The following is a 17,238-nucleotide window of genomic DNA, read 5'->3' as shown; positions in this document are numbered from 1 at the left end:
CAATTCAATGAACACAGTAATAAAATGAATGGCTAGAAGGAGTACTTTACCCAAGAGACCGAATTTCTAGTAAAGAACCAAACAGACATTCTGGAGCTGAACTCAGTAAATGAGATGAAGAATGCATTAGAAACATTGGAAATAGAGCAGATGAGGTGGAAGGGAGAATACATGGTCTAAAAGGTGGAGTCTAGAAATGATTCAGGTGGAAGTGAAGAGAACTAAGGTTTATTTATTTTTTTATTTTTAAGGTGAAGAAACCCTGGGGTGCCTGGCTGCTTCAGTTAGTGTAGCATCCAACTCTTGGTCTTTGGGTTGTGACCTGGAGCCCTGCCTTGCATGTAGAGATTTCTTAAAAGAAAAGCAAGCTTAGAAAATGTAGAAATCCTGCAAGAGCTACCAGTCTCCATTAGGAAATCCAGTTAAGAACAGGGGGTATACCAAAAGGAGAAGAGAAGAAGAGGGACAGAGATGTTATCACAAAAAGTGTTGTCTGAGAACTTCCCAATCCTGGGGAAAGAAGTGGACATAGAAGTCTGTGAAGTTAATAGCTAACCTTTTTATCTCAATACAAAAATACCATCTCCAAGACACTTTCCAATGACACTGTCAAATGTCAATAATAAAGAAGGAAACTTGAAAGGATAGAAGAAAGTAACCTAAAAACGAGCCCCCATAAGAGAGAACATCAGCAGATTTCTCAGCAGAAACTCTGCAGGCCAGGAGAGAGTGGAATGACATACTCATAGCATTGACAAATAAATATTGTCAGACAAAAATCTGTATCCAGGATTTATCTTTCAGACATGAAGGATAAATAAAGACTCTCCCAGACAAAGAAAACTTGAGGGAATTCCCCACCACTAGTCCTGCCTCCAAGACATACTGAACAGAACTTTAATACTGTAATGAAGAGATGAGGGTACAGAGAGTCTGAGTAAGCTGGCAGACAGAGTCAGAAACTGTAACCTTATTTTAGAACAGGGCATTAAATACTTAATGATAACAGCAATGCCTAAAGTCATTAAAAATAACTAGAGCTACTACAGTTGGTAACAAACCCATAGCAGGAAAAGAGTTTGTGACAGCAAAAATGCAAAAGGGGAGGAGGAAAATGAGAACAGCCATGTAGGCATATGAAGAAAAGTTGCCAACAGCAGGAAAAACACCATTTAATCTATGAGACACTTTATACAAACGTCAGGGTAAGACAAAACAATATCTAGAGCAGAGAGAACCTTAAGAAAGGTGAAACTGAGGGAATCATCATGGAAAACCAGCAACTGACAAAAGTAGACAGAAACACAAAGAAGAAGAAATAGTAAATATACAAAACAACCAGAAAAGAAAAGATAAAATGACAATAGCATCAATAATCACTTAAACATAAGTGGATGACTTTACCAATCAAATGGCACAGAGTGCCTTGATAAATTAAAAACATAGACCCAAGTTTGTGATGCTTTCAGAAGACTCATTTTAGCTGTAAGGACAAATGTAGGTTTATAGTGTAGGAATGGATGTGGATAACCCAAGCAAATGGTACCAAAAAGAAAGCAGGTGCAATCATATGTACATCAGACAAGATAGACTTCAAGCCAAAAAGAAGATATGACAGTTTTAAATACATGTGCCCTCAACACCTGAGCATTGAAATACATTAAACAAATACAGATCATAAGGGAGAAGTAGACAATGATCCAGTAATAGGGTCCCCAGTACCCCACGGTCCACAATGGATGGATCATCCAGATGCAGAATCGGCAAGGAAACAGAATGTAACCACACTTCAGAAAAAAATGAGACATTTACAGAACATTCTGTTCAGCAGCAGAGGAATGCATATTCTTCTCATGTGTACATTGATAGGATAGATCCCCTGATGAAACACAGAAATCTTAACGAAATTAGGAAGATTGAAATCAGGTGAGAGGGGGACAAGATGGCGGGGGAGTAGGAGGAGGTGCCTTTTCAGCCTGTACCCCAAAGTGAGCTGATGACCTACCAAAGAACTCCATTCACCCATGAAATCAGCCTGAGATCAGAATTATACATGTCTGGATCTCTACAGGGGCAGAAGACACCGTGGGCAGGTAAAGCGGAGTGGGAACTGCGGAGTGGGAACTGCGGACTGACATCAGAAGATAAACAAAAGGGGGAGGGAGCCACCAGAGGTGACCAGTTGGAAAGTAATACCCCAATACAAGCTAGAGTGCCCTGCGTCTGGGGACCAGCATTAACTTGGAGACTGGTTGAAAGCACTCCAAAAGAGCAAAGGATTGCAGGGGGGAAATTGTGGGAATCAGGACAGCTAGGGACAGGGGCTTAAGTCCCCGGTCCCAGGACAGCCTCCCTGGCGCTGAGGCAGACAGAGTGGGGCGGGGAAACCAGGTCTTGGTCCCTAAGCTGCCAGCACGCCCGAGAATGTGTGGGTTTTAGCTCCTGTGAGGGGATGGGAGCCAGGCCAGTCAGCAGAATGCGCAAGTCCTACTACAAAGCCTGAGATAGGCGCGCATGTCCCTCCTGCTCTCCTGAGAGAGTTACAAAGGCCCGGCCTGCGCTCTTTGACCCACGCCATTGTTTCAGAGCCTAAGCCGCACGCCTCAAACTCTCCCCTGACAGAGGTACGCAAAAGACCAGCCTGGTGCTTTCGGACCTGCGCCCCGTTCTCAGTGTCCGAGATGCGCGCGCGACCCACAGCCACGCCTGAAAGAGGTGCGTGCAAGCCGGGCACTCTTAGACCCAGCAAGACCAGGCACTACCACTCCAGGCCAGCGGGAAAATCTCAGTGTGCGATCACTGCTTGGAACCTCTCTGGCGGTTTGGAGCTCCCAGACAGCCGCCACTGCCTTGGCTTTGGGTACAAACAAAAGATCCTGCGTCCCCAGGGTCTGCAACTTGGAACCTGCTCTGCCAGTGGCCAAGGGGGAACTTATTTAGGCTCTGCACCCAGACTGAGGCTTCTCTCTGAGAGGAGGATCAGGGTGCGGTTTGTTTTCCTCTAAAACTAAAAAAAACATCAAAAGCGGTCAAGGTGAGAGAAAAAAAAGTGAACAAACATAAAAACCGCCAGAAAACAAAAGCCTGAAAAAAAACAGTTTCCTCAGCGCCCACCCCCTTGAGGGGGGTGGAAGGACTTAACTCAGGAACATCATTGACGGACAACCCACGTGGCAAGCCCCTACCCCAGGTAACAAACCAAGAAAGAAAGAAAAAAAAAAAAGAGAGAGAGAGAGAGGGAAAATTTAAAAAAAGGACTACAAGAGAACAACCACTGCTTCATAGGAAAACTTTTATTGTTCACTCGTTCCCACTATTCTGGTTCATTTTTTTTTTTTTTTTACACATAGGTAATTTGTTTAACCTATTTACCATCACAGCGAGCTGTACAGTACATCAAATTCCATAATACCCTTCTAACCTGAACTTTTTGATACATACACCTATGTTTCTCTTTTGCATTTTTATTTTTTGAATTCCTTTTTTTAAAAATTTTAGTTTAGTTTAGTCTAGTTTATTCCTTTTTAGTTTTATCCTCTAATATTCATATAGAGTTAAACTTCAAAGTAATCCCCTTTCCCCAATCAATACTACCCCTATAGGTAAACCAATTTTTAATCCCCTTTATCTTAGGAAAGTTGAGTCCTTTAACAAAGACATCAAGATACATGCAGGAAGAATCAGAACAACCTTCCTCGCACACACTGAGAATTTATAACTACTCTCCCATCTTCTTCCACCAGTGTTTCTGCGTTTTTGTGTTTGTCCTGATAGCATATAAATCTTACACTTGGGGTTCTTTCTGACGAGGTTCTTCCTTTATTTGTATAGATATATACAAATAAAGGAAGAATATATATATATATATTCTCTTGTCATATATTTGTATCAGTCTTTTTGTTTGTCTACTTAATAAATCTTACCTTAGGGCCCACCTGGGATAAACCTTCTCTTTCATCTTCCCTTTCTTTCCTGTCTCTCTCTCTCTCTCTCTCTCTTTTTCTTTTCTTTTTTTCTTTTGTCTCTTGTTTGGGTGGGGAATCCTGATTGCTCAGAAGTGTTCCAGGGTGCACCTTGACTGCACCATGGTTGATACATCCAGCTACATCTGTTCAGTCATCTCCCACCAAAATGACTAGGAGGAGGAATGCCCAACAGAAGAAAAATACAGAGGATGGACCTTCTGCAACAGAGCTAATGGCTATCAACATAGACAATATGTCGGAAAGAGAATTCAGGCTAACAATTACCCAGGCAATAGCTAGGTTGGAGAAAGCCATGGATGACCAAACGGAATTGATTAGGAGTGAGCTGAAAGCTACCAGACAGGATGTTCACAATGTTAGGGCAGAGCTTAAAGCTACCAGGGAGGAGGTTCACAGTGCTCTCAATGAGTTCCAATCTAATCTAAACTCTCTCAAAGCTAGGGTAACTGAGACAGAAGATAGAATTAGTGATCTGGAAGACAAACAGATAGAGAGAAAGGATCAGGAGGAAGCCTGGAACAAACAGCTTAGAAACCATGAAAACAGAATCAGGGAAATAAATGATGCCATGAAGCATTCCAACGTCAGAATTATTGGAATCCCTGAAGGGGAGGAGAAAGAAAGAAGTCTAGAAGATATAGTGGAACAAGTCCTTCATGAAAATTTTCCCATTCTCGCGAATGGAACCAGCGTTCATGTACTAGAGACTGAACGGTCTCCACCCAAGATTATACATTCCAAAAAAACATCAAAGCACCTGATAGTCAAATTGAGGAATTATAATTGTAGGTATAATCTCTTGAAAGCCGCCAGGGCAAAGAGGCTCCTTACTTACAGAAGGAAGCCCATCAGAATAACATCAGACCTGTCCACGGAGACCTGGCAAGCCAGAAAAGGCTGGCAAGATATATTCAGGGCACTAAATGAGAAGAACATGCAGCCAAGAATACTTTATCCAGCAAGACTGACATTCAAAATGGATGGAGAGATAAAGAGTTTCCAAGACCGGCAAGGCTTAAAAGACTATGCGACCACCAAGCCAACACTGCAGGAAATATTAAGGGGGGTTCTATAAAAGAGGAAAAATCCTAAGAATAGCATTGAACAGAAATATAGAGACAGTCTACAGAAAGAAAGACTTCAAAGGTAACTCGATGTCAATAAAAACGTATCTATCAATAATCACCCTCAATGTGAATGGCCTAAATGCGCCCATAAAACAGCACAGGGTTGCAGATTGGATAAAACGACAGGACCCATCCATATGTTGTCTACAAGAGACCCATTTTGAACCTAAAGATACACCCAGACTGAAAGTGAAGGGATGGAGAAGCATCTTTCATGCCAATGGGCCTCAAAAGAAGGCTGGGGTAGCGATTCTCATATCAGATAAATTAGACTTTAAACTAAAGACTGTGGTCAGAGATACAGAAGGACACTACATCATTCTTAAAGGGACTATCCACCAAGATGATCTAACAATTGTAAATATCTATGCTCCCAATATGGGAGCAGCCAATTACTTAAGAAAACTGTTAATCAAGATAAAGAGTCATATTGATATGAATACACTAATCATTGGAGATCTTAACACGCCTCTTTCAGAAATAGACAGATCATTGAAGCAGAAAATCAATAAAGAAACAAGAGCATTGAATGACACATTGGACCAGAGGGACCTCATAGATATATACAGAACATTCCACCCTAAAACAACAGAATACTCATTCTTCTCAAGGGCACATGGAACCTTCTCCAGAATAGAGCACATACTGGGTCACAAATCAGGACTCAGCCGATACCAAAAGACTGAGATGATTCCCTGCATCTTCTCAGACCACAATGCTTTGAAACTGGAGCTCAATCACAAGGAAAAGTTCCGAAGGAACTCAAACACCTGGAAGCTAAAGGCCACCTTGCTTAAGCATGCTTGGATCAACCAGGAGATCAAAGAAGAACTGAAACAATCCATGGAAACCAATGAGAATAAAGACACTTTGGTCCAAAACCAATGGGATACAGCAAAGGCGGTCCTAAGGGGGAAATACATAGTCATCCAAGTCTCCCTCAAAAAAATTGAAAAATCCAGAACACAGCAGCTGTCTCTACACCTTAAAGAACTGGAGAATCAACAACAAATCAAACCAACTCCATACATAAGAAGGGAAATCATCAAGATTAGAGCTGAGATCAATGAGGTAAAAACCAGAGATACAGTAGAATGTATCAATAAAACTAGAAGCTGGTTTTTCGAAAGAATCAATAAGATCAATAAACCATTGGCCACACTAATCCAAAAGAAAAGAGAGAAAGCCCAATTTCATAAAATTATGAATGAAAAGGGAGAGATCACAACGAACACCAAGGAAGTAGAAACAATCATCAGAAGTTATTATCAACAGTTATATGCCAATAAGCTAAGGAACCTAGATGAAATGGATGCATTCCTGGAAAACTATAAACTCCCAAAATTGAACCAGGAAGAAATCCACAACCTGAATAGACCGATATCTAGTGACGAGATTGAAGCAGTGATCAAAAACCTCCCCCAAAACAAGAGCCCAGGACCTGATGGATTCCCTGGGGAATTCTACCAAACTTTCAAAGAAGAAATAACACTTATTCTCCTGAAGCTGTTTGTAAAAATTGAAGCAGAAGGAAACCTTCCTGACTCTTTCTATGAAGCCAGCATTACCCTGATCCCCAAACCAGGCAAAGACCCTACAAAAAGCAGAATTTCAGACCAATATCACTGATGAATTTGGATGCTAAGATTCTCAACAAGATCCTAGCCAACAGGATCCAACAGCACATTAAAGATTATCCACCATGATCAGGTGGGATGCATCCCTGGGCTACAAGGATGGATCAACATTCGCAAATCAATCAATGTGGTACAACAAATTAATATGAGAAGAGAGAAGAACCACATGGTCCTCTCAATTGATGCAGAAAAAGCATTTGACAAAAATCCAGCATCCGTTCCTGATTAAAACGCTTCAAAGTATAGGGATAGAGGGAACATTCCTGAACTTCATCAAATCTACCTATGAAAGACCCACAGCAAATTTCATCCTCAATGGGAAAAAGCTGGCGTCCTTCCCGTTGAGATCAGGAACACGACAAGGATGTCCACTTTCACCACTCCTGTTCAACATAGTATTAGAAGTCCTAGCAACAGCAATCAGACAACAAAGGGAAATAAAATGTATCCAAATTGGTAATGAAGAAGTCAAACTCTCTCTATTCGCAGATGACATGATTCTTTATATGGAAAATCCAAAAGACTCCACCCCCAAACTACTAGAACTCATACAGCAATTCAGCAACGTGGCAGGATACAAAGTCAATGTGCAGAAATCAGTGGCTTTCTTATACACTAACAATGAAAATACAGAAAAGGAAATTAGAGAATCGATTCCATTTACTATAGCACCAAGAACCATAAGATACCTGGGAATCAACCTAACCAAAGAGGTAAAGCATCTGTACTTGAGGAACTACAGAACACTCATGAAAGAAATTGAAGAAGACACAAAAAGATGGAAGACCATACCATGCTCTTGGATAGGAAGAATAAACATTGTTAAAATATCTATACTGCCTAGAGCAACCTATACTTTTAATGCCATTCCAATCAAAATTCCACCAGTATTCTTCAAAGAGTTGGAGCAAATAATCCAAAAATTTGTACGGAATCAGAAGATACCCCAAATAGCTAAGGTAATGTTGAAAAACAAAAATAAAGCTGGGGGCATCACGTTACCTGATTTCAAACTTTATTACAAAGCTGTGATCACCAAGACAGCATGGTACTGGCATAAAAACAGACACATAGACCAGTCAACAGAGTAGAGAGCCCAGATATGGACACTCAACTCTATGGTCAATTAATCTTCGACAAAACAGGAAAAAATATACAGTGGAAAAAAGGCAGTCTCTTCAATAAATGGTGCTGGGAAAACTGGACAGCTATAAGTAGAAGAATGAAACTCGACCATTCTCTTACACCGTACACAAAGATGAACTCAAAATGGACAAAAGACCTCAATGTGAGACAGGAATCCATCAGAATCCTAGAGGAGAACATAGGCAGTAATCTCTTCGATATCAGCCACAGCAACTTCTTTCAAGATATGTCTCCAAAGGCAAAGGAAACAAAAGCGAAAATAAACTTTTGGGACTTCATCAAAATCCAAAGCTTCTGCACAGCAAAGGAAACAGTCAAAAAAACAAAGAGGCAACCCACAGAATGGGAGAAGATATTTTCAAATTACAGTACAGACAAAAGGTTGATATCCAGGATCTATAATGAACTCCTCAAACTCAACACACACGAAACAGGCAAACATATAAAAAAAAATGGGCAGAAGATATGAACAGACACTTCTCCAATCAAGGCATACAAATGGCTATCAGACACATGAAAAAATGTTCATCATCACTAGCCCTCAGGGAGATTCAAATTAAAACCAAGATGCCTTTCAACGGATGAATGGATGAGGAAGATGTGGTCCATATACACTATGGAGTATTATGCCTCCATCAGAAAGGATGAATACCCAACTTTTGTAGCAACATGGACGGGACTGGAAGAGATTATGCTGAGTGAACTAAGTCAAGCAGAGAGAGTCAATTATCATATGGTTTCACTTATTTGTGGAGCATAACAAAAAGCATGGAGGACATGGGGAGTTAGAGAGGAGAAGGGAGTTGGGGTAAATTGGAAGGGGAGGTGAATCATGAGAGACTATGGACTCTGAAAAACAATCTGAGGGGTTTGAAGTGGCGGGGGGGTGGGAGGTCGGGGTACCAGGTGGTGGGTATTATAGAGGGCATGGATTTCATGGAGCACTGGGTGTGGTGAAAAAATAATGATGCTGTTATGCTGAAAATAAATAAATGAAAAAAAACCCCACATTGAGATATCACGTTACACCAGTCAGAATGGCCAAAATTAGCAAGACAGGAAACAACATGTGTTGGAGAGGATGTGGAGAAAGGGGAACCCTTTTACACTGTTGGTGGGAATGCAAGTTGGTGCAGCCTCTTTGGAGAACAGTGTGGAGATTCCTCAAGAAATTAAAAATAGAGCTTCCCTATGACCCTTCAATTGCACTCCTGGGTATTTACCCCAAAGATACAGATGGAGTGAAAAGAAGGGCCATCTGTACCCCAATGTTTATAGCAGCAATGGCCACGGTCGCCAAAGTATGGAAAGAACCAAGATGCCCTTCAATGGATGAATGGATAAGGAAGATGTGGTCCATATACATTATGGAGTATTATGCCTCCATCAGAAAGGACGAATACCCAACTTTTGTAGCAACATGGACGGGACTGGAAGAGATTATGCTGAGTGAAATAAGTCAAGCAGAGAGAGTCAATTATCATATGGTTTCACTTATTTGTGGAGCATAACAAATAGCATGGAGGACAAGGGGTGTTAGAGAGGAGAAGGGAGTTTGGGTAAATTGGAAGGGGAGGTGAATCATGAGAGACTATGGACTCTGACAAACAACCTGAGGGGTTTGAAGTGACGGGGGGGTGGGAGGTTCGGGTACCAGGTAGTGGGTATTATAGAGGGCACGGATTGCATGGAGCAGTGGGTGTGGTGAAAAAATAATGAATACAGTTTTTCTGAAAATAAATTAATTTAATAATAATTTAAAAAAAGAAGATTGAAATCATATCCGCCAACTTCTCTGACTACATTGGTATCAAAGTAAAAATGAACAAAAGGAAACTGAGTAGACCTAAAAATATGTGGGAAAGAGAGGACAAAATTTTAGACAATTGAGGCCAGACACCTGAGGCCAGATTCTTGGACTAGTCTTGAAAGCATACGCAGAACTATATTGTATTAGTTGCATTATTATCTTAGCTGCACATCACGTTTTATTCCCTACTAAGGATGTTTTTGCATGTCTTAACCTCATGCATGATCAATCATTTACTTTGCTTTTTACCCCTACTCCCGGTTTATCCACCTAATGGGGAGTGGAAAGAAACATTTGTCTCAAAATTATCTGACATACCTGATCATTCCATGTCCCTAATGGGGTGCCTTATTTTCCAGAAGAATATAGAGCTCCAGATTCTTTCAAGGCCCACCCTCTCAAAGTTTCCAGAAACACCTCATCGTCCTCCTTCACCTACCTACATTCACCTCCTTTCCCAAACAAGTAGTGGCTGTCCCTTTTCCACCAGAGGGCAATGCAGCCTTGGGAATGATAGCCGGCCTTCTCACTAGGCTTTCCTTGTGACAAGGAAGCTTTCTTTGTTTCAAAACCCATGTCTCAGACATCGGCTTACTGGGCATTGGGTGCTCAACTAGTCCGAGTTTGGTAACACAATCAACAGGTCAAAGAGGAAATCAAAAGGGAAATAAAATAATGGTCTCAAACAAGTGAAAATGAAAATACAATATATCAAATTTTGTGGGTTGCTGTAAAAGCAGTTCTGAGAGGTAGTTTAGAGCAACAAAAAATTAGAAAGACGTCAATCTGCCTTTACACTTCAGTGAACTAGAAAAATAGGGACAAATTAAGCCCAAAGTTAACAAAAGGAAAGAGATAATAAAAAATCAGAGCAGAATTAAATGAAATAGAGGCCAGAAAAACAATCAAAAGGATCAATGAAACTAAAAGCTGGTTCTAGAAGATGATGAACACAAACTGGCAAAAAGATAGCTAGTCTAAGAAAAAAAGAGACATAGTACTGTACGGTGATTAATATAATATAAAAAAAAAGAAGAAATAAAAGAGGGTTATTACAACGGGTAGGACGGGAATATGTAGAATCATGAAAGACTATGAATAATTGCATACCAACCAATTATATATCTAAAGGAAATGGGTCTATTCCTAGAAACACACAACTGACCCAGACTGACTTAGGAAGATGTAGACAACCTGAACAGACCAGTCTAGTCATCTGAGAGGCACAGGTGGAGGCTGAAGGGCAGGAAGACAGGCTTGTAGGGGAGGCATAGACACCAGAAAGCATGGGGTTGAGGAACACATGGGGCCTACAGGCCCCCACATTGCGACTGGCATACACAAGGAGCTCTCCTTATGGCCATTCTCTGCCCACTGATAACCAGATAAGCTCTGACCTGGCTGAGTTCCAAGAGCCCCCTCAACTTGCCTCTGTATTCATTGTAGAGAACTGGGCACCAGGAGCTTTGGAACAGTTACAGTGAGATTCCAGAAAAATGGCGTCCCCACTCCACTGCTATCCCTGCCAGAAAGACAGCTCTCCCTGTGATCCTGCCTATTTGTCTCTTCCCCCAGAGCCCAGCTGGTGGAGTATGTGCCCTGGGACAATGTCCCTGCTGTGAAGGGGCAGGTCTTTCTACTATCATCTGACTGAATAGGACAAGTAGGGACTCTGTCTTCACACCAGTGTGAGGAACCCCAGCCCTCAGGACACTTATCCAGGCCCCGCCCCTCCTAGCATCCTGCACAGCCACCATGGAGCTTTTCTGAATGGACAAAGATTTGTTAAAGCCATGCCATGCTTGGAAGCTGTCCTGATGTTCTTCCTGATCTCAGTCCTGTGAACTCCCTGCAATGAACACCTTTCTGATGTTAATCAGAGCAAAATGTGCTCCCCGACCAGCCTGCCAATGTTCATGTCCTTCCACCAGCCATGAACATGGGAAGCTCCCTACCTGATCTCACCAACCTGCACTTTCCCCTGGCATTTCCCACCTCCCAGGGCCCTGAGGAGACTTGAGTGAGGGCATCTGTACCTCCAAATTAAGACACGGCATGAGCCACATCAGGATCAGTGGGAGCCAGTGCCTGGACCAACCTTGGGCTATGATGAGACAGGACTTTACTCCCTGCTCAGCTACCCATCCTGTGGTCTTCCCTGGGCAATCCCAACCCCTGGGCTTCCTGGAGCAGTCCCCACCCCCATGTTCAAGGCTCTGATAGCCACCCCTCACTGTCAGCCTCCTCCCTGGGTCACCCTTCACTCAGTGCTCTGGCTCTCTCATCCTCCAATTCCTCCCCCTCTGCTTCACCTCCTGTGCTGGGTTTCCCCCTTACCCAGCTTCTTCCCCCTGGAATCCCTTCCTGCCATCACCATGTTCCCCTCAGCCCCCTGAGCTTGCCCAGTGGCTCAGCTGACACCCAAGAGCAACTGCCCAGAAAGTTTGTGACAGCAATGTCACCTGCCTTGTCCTGCATCACTCAGGGTGTCCCCCTGGATATCAGCAAACTGTCCACTGACCAGAGGCTGCCTCCATACCCATACAGCCCCCCAAATTTGGTTCTGCCCACCCACCCACCTACCCCAAAGTCTCTATAACATGCCGTGATGTCCTCTCCGGCCTGCTCAAAGCAACCTTCAGGTGGGCAGCCCCTGGGTAGCCCACCACACTGTGGGACACTATACCCACCCAGCTCAATGGGCATGAGCAAGAATTTTACCGCCATCCAGTGAGGGACTTCAGCCAGGGGAACCTGTTTCCTCACAGCATGCTCTTTGATGACTGCTGCTTGGACTTGTTTGTCCCCTGGCACACACATGCTCTGTCTCAGCAGCAAGAATGGTTTAGCATGGAATCCCATCAACCAGCCTGATATTGGATCCCCCAGCTTTTCAGAGGGGCCTTTATTTTTAGGAAACAAGGGGCCAATTAGTGGCCTACAGGACCCCCATGCCCTCAAACACCAGAACTTGACTTAATACTTATGCTTAATTAATTGCTGCACTTGGAGGAGGACTCTCAGCCATGGGTGAGGAGAACTCAGGATATGGCACCAGGGAAATCTTGCCCCATCAAGAGGTAATGGAGAAGATTCAAGGAAGGAGAGAGAGAAGTTCAAAACAAGAAAGACCTACATCTAGTGAAAGAAAGTAATGAATTTGCTTTCCTGTATTGTGGAGTATTGCAAGGAAAAACATCCCTGTGTGTACAGGGTCTAGTCATCTGCTTCTCCTTATAATCACCTAGAGAGATCAAAGGCAGCAGGAGACACCACACATGATCAGCCCCCAAATACGGCTCTTTCCTATGCCCCAGAAACTGTGAATATGTTTTGGCAGAGAGGACTTTACAGATGTGAGTAAGATTAAGGAACTGGAGATACGAATGCAGCAAGGGTGAAATAACAATTTCTCCAAAAACCTAGATGGAGCCTCAAACCCAATTATCCTAAGGACCATATCAAGCTACCCTCTATAAAGTGAGGACCTGAAATGAGCAAGAGAGGAATACAGGGATCCCCTCCTTCAGTGACGCAAAGCATAAACTCCTCCAACCTTCATACTCCATTTTGGGAAGAAGAAAAGAAGCTAACTGATCACAACAAATGTATATCTGTCATAAGGCCCTGAAAAGTCTGCACCAGTAAAGCTGTGACCTCCAACAGGACAGAGACTCCAGAACAAAATTAGAATGATTCTAAAATAAGAACAGGACACGTTGTTGAATATTTGCTGACAACGTGGGACCCCTATTCTCCCACAGGTTTATTCAGATAAAGTAGAACGTCCAGCTCTGTTAATTTGCTTATACAAACAGATCACATGAAGTGGGTGGACATGTCACATTTTGAGAAAAGGGAACTTCACTTGTTTTTCACTAAGACATTGGCTGACAGCAAACTCTACATTCCTATATGACAACTGACACAGATTAGCAAAGACGAGGAATCAGGAGGAGAAGAAGGAAGAGGAGAAAGGGAGTTGGTGTTCCATTCTGAGACTCCACAGTGCACCCAGAGCTATGCTGTGCACTTTCGTGGTCCAAGTGCATTTTTCACCTCATTCCACAGCAAGCTGTTCATCAGAAATTATTCTTCCAATTTCATGAATAAGATCATATCAGACATTTGTTTACATCACATTAAGAGCCCTCCTATGTGAAAGTGTTGATTCTACTGTAAGGATGTCAATCCTTACAAAATAAAAAGAACATATATAAGGTATACTTAAAAACACAGGCATTTCAATCCAGCAGAGAATGGGGTGATGCTAAAAGAAGCCTATTTAATCCACATTTTTAACAGATAAGCCCCAAGATTCAGTGAAGCTCTCTAAAGAGTTTGCCTCACACATCTGGTCAACATAGACTCTTACCCAATGGATCTCCATTCTCTGTTCTCACAGGCTGTGTCCCTGATCATAAATAGAAACAGCCAGGACAGAAAAGGCATGTCTTATGGATTCAAACAGCCCAGATTCTTAACCCACCCCAGTGCTAGAGGGTGCTCTGGATAACCTTTCATTGCATTAGCAACCCTAGGATCACACTCCTCCCCCGACTACTACTGGCAGGGTGAAATGGCCTCATTATGTGAAGCAAACCCAGTTAGAAAATTACTTCAAAGCACCGTAAAATAAATATAAGTCTTTCCAGAAATCTCTCAAACATGTGTCAAGAAAGTTATTACTTTTTGTGCACCCAATAACTTGCATGTCCTCTGTGTACTTCCCACTCTAACCACAATGGCTGTCATTTGTGGTGTCTCTTCTACCCAAAGTAACCCAAAGTGTCTCTTCTACTCTCAACCACCCAAAGTGTCTCTGAGAGAATCACAGGCTCTCCACTTTCCTTCTCATCTCCTCCTCTCTTCTCCAACCACATTTTCTTTCCCTGATTTACTCCCAGATTTTCTCTGGTAAACAATTTTCACTCCTCTGAGCTTCTCCTATTGCCATCCTCACACATTGTCCCTAATATATCTATCCAGTACTGAGCCCATCAGGTAAACCCAGAATTCTCCTAAAAGGAGAGATAATGGTTGTGAACAATTATAAGTTACTGTCCTTTGAAAAATTAATTTCTTAACACTGTAATACAAAGATGTACATAGAATTTTGTATATAATGGCCAGTATCTCACAAATCCACTACCAGGACTCCCTAAACATCCTGGAGGCTCTGGATCTGGAATCAGAACAGCTAACCTAAAGAAAACTACTTCCAAAACAACCATGGAGGTTTAGAGGAAGATACCTGGCTTGGACAAGGAGTCAGAGCATGCAGAAGCAAAATGAAGACCATCATTCCAGAGAAACAGCAAAAACAAACAAGCAAACAAACCAGGAAAACCAAAGGAAGGTCCAGAAAGAGGTAGGAATTTCAGGGTAAAATGGACTCAGAAACAAGGATCCCTTAAGGAAGACCTCAGTCCTAAGCAGGCAAGCTTGATTTCTGAAATCTTCCAGAGACAGCAAATTCTAAAGTACACATCAATGCCATGGTCCAACTGCCCTTACAAATGACCACTCTGTTGTCACTGGACCAACAAAACTATCCGTTGAACGAGGTGTGTTCGGTGGGTGTTGCTAATTCTAACAGCAACCTACAGTAGAGGATGGGTCAGAATAGAGGCAGATCTGTGATCCCAAGGACAGTCCCTGCAGTCTTCAGAAGGACACAACAAACATAACAAGGAGATCAGGGACATCAACCCCATCCTGGTGCACTGTCCAATGACAGAGAATGTGGTACAGTTGATGCTGGGAAGTTAAAGCCAAAGGAAACTGAGTCACTTACCTGCATATAGCTGTGACTTCTTCAGGGCTGAAAGGGAAGACACCCTGGTGAAACATGAGCCAGAACAAGTCTGCATAGTATTGATCTACTGGCACTTGCCTCCTCTCTCTGCTACAGGTGATACTATCAACAGAGTAAGGAGAGAGGCCAGAGAGGAGATACCCTCCTGACATGGGCAGACAGTAGGATGTTCTGGGAAATTCCCTGGACCACCAGTCAGAGAGCCAGCATTGGAGGCTGAGTTCCATGCCTGCCAGTTCCTGCTGTGTGACCTTAGCCAAGTTAGTGTCCTGAATCTTAAAAACCACAACATTAAAATAAAAAACTCTGAGAAACAAACTGAGTCTGGGAGGGAAGGGGGGTGGGAGGTTGGGTGAGCCTGATTGTGGGTATTATGGAGGGCCCAATTACATGGAGCACTGGGTGTGGTGCATAAACAATGAATTGTGGAACACTGAAAAGAAATTAAAAAAAAATAAAAGATACATGTAGATGAATAGTAAAACCATCAAAATGACAATTAAATTAAAAATCAAAAGCACTCTTAACTCTTAAACTTCTATTCTCCTACAGACAAGTAGATTTAAGAGTCAACCAAGAAAAACAATCTTAACCAGAAGAGACAAAATTTTAGAAATAAATAAATAAATTCAGCAGAGTCTAAAGAGATAAATGAACAGAATGTAAAATTGAACAATTGATTATAACATTAAGAATCTCTAAGGTGAAAAAACTCTTAGATGGAGAGGAGAAGAGAGTGGAGGGAAATTAAAAGGAGAGATGAACCATGAGAGACTATGGACTCTGAAAAACAACCTGAAGGTTTTGAAGGGGCGGGGAGTGGGATGTTGGGGGAGCCAGGTGGTGGGTATTATGGAAGGCACGTAGGATAAAAAGTTATTAATTCAATTTTATGCACACAAGCATTGCAAGACCAGTTATCTATATGCATTTGATTTTCTGAACAATAGAACAGACACAACTTCTGTGGAAACTCTGAACCCATAAGAGTCAGGTAGATTTCCTGGGGCCAGTGGAGAAGAATTTTAATCTCTAAAGAAACTTCATGGTTAAAATAATTGGTAGCAGTGTGGGAGGTACTCAGCATAAATACATTCAACATCTAAATCTGTTTCTTCTTTTTTTTATGGGGTGCAAGGGGATTCAACAATAAGTCAAAATGTGCATTTCAAATAAATTTTCAATAAAAACAGTATTCCTTCAAAGAACAATACACTATGTCCAACCATTCTTGATTAACAAAAGAAAATGCATAATACTAACAAATTTAATCCACAGAATTTTTCTGAAATGAATCCCAATATTAATTGCATCCCCAAATAAAGAAATTTTCACATGAAAAAAAAAAAAAAAAAGCAAAACTTGTATCCCATCTGCTTTCAATTGGCTTTAAAGGTCAAAAATTATACAATGTATGAAAATGTTTTAGGGAATAAAGTATACATTATTCCATGAATGTAAGAAACCATTATAACATCCAATGGATGTAACATCTAATTCCAATGATTTCCAGGAAAGATAGATGTGGGAAATAACACAAAAGGGGAGATGAATTAAGAACCGGGATGTTAGGTGAGCACTAGGATAAGTGTCCAAACATTCTCAGAAAACACAACACTGGACCACTGACAACTTACCCCACGACATTCCCAACCAAGCTCTGTCTATCCTCTACCCAACACTTTGTGATCAGTACCTCCAGGAACTGCAGAGA

The 17,238-nt window shown here is 42.1% G+C and overlaps 2 protein-coding genes and 1 pseudogene across 3 annotated transcripts in view; 2 read left to right on the top strand and 1 right to left on the bottom strand.

Annotated features, from left to right (window-relative positions):
- The window catches only part of LOC309865789 (butyrophilin subfamily 3 member A3-like), a 488,935-nt gene that overhangs the window by 10,867 nt on the left and 460,830 nt on the right, over nt 1-17,238 (top strand). The window lies entirely within an intron of this gene.
- The window catches only part of LOC309865779 (butyrophilin-like protein 1), a 507,893-nt gene that overhangs the window by 139,794 nt on the left and 350,861 nt on the right, over nt 1-17,238 (bottom strand). The window lies entirely within an intron of this gene.
- LOC309865157 (CREB-regulated transcription coactivator 2 pseudogene) overlaps nt 10,993-17,238 on the top strand; it is a 296,465-nt pseudogene continuing 290,219 nt past the window's right edge. The window contains exon 1 of the transcript in view: nt 10,993-12,674. The product of the transcript in view is annotated as a CREB-regulated transcription coactivator 2 pseudogene (transcript). The remainder of the gene's footprint in view (nt 12,675-17,238) is intronic.

The sequence above is a fragment of the Mustela nivalis genome (genome assembly GCF_964662115.1).
Source record: "Mustela nivalis genome assembly, chromosome: 5".
NCBI classification, from domain to species: Eukaryota; Metazoa; Chordata; class Mammalia; order Carnivora; family Mustelidae; genus Mustela; species Mustela nivalis.
The sequence above is the reverse complement of the archived record's forward strand: the minus strand, read 5'-3'. Positions and strand labels throughout refer to the sequence as shown.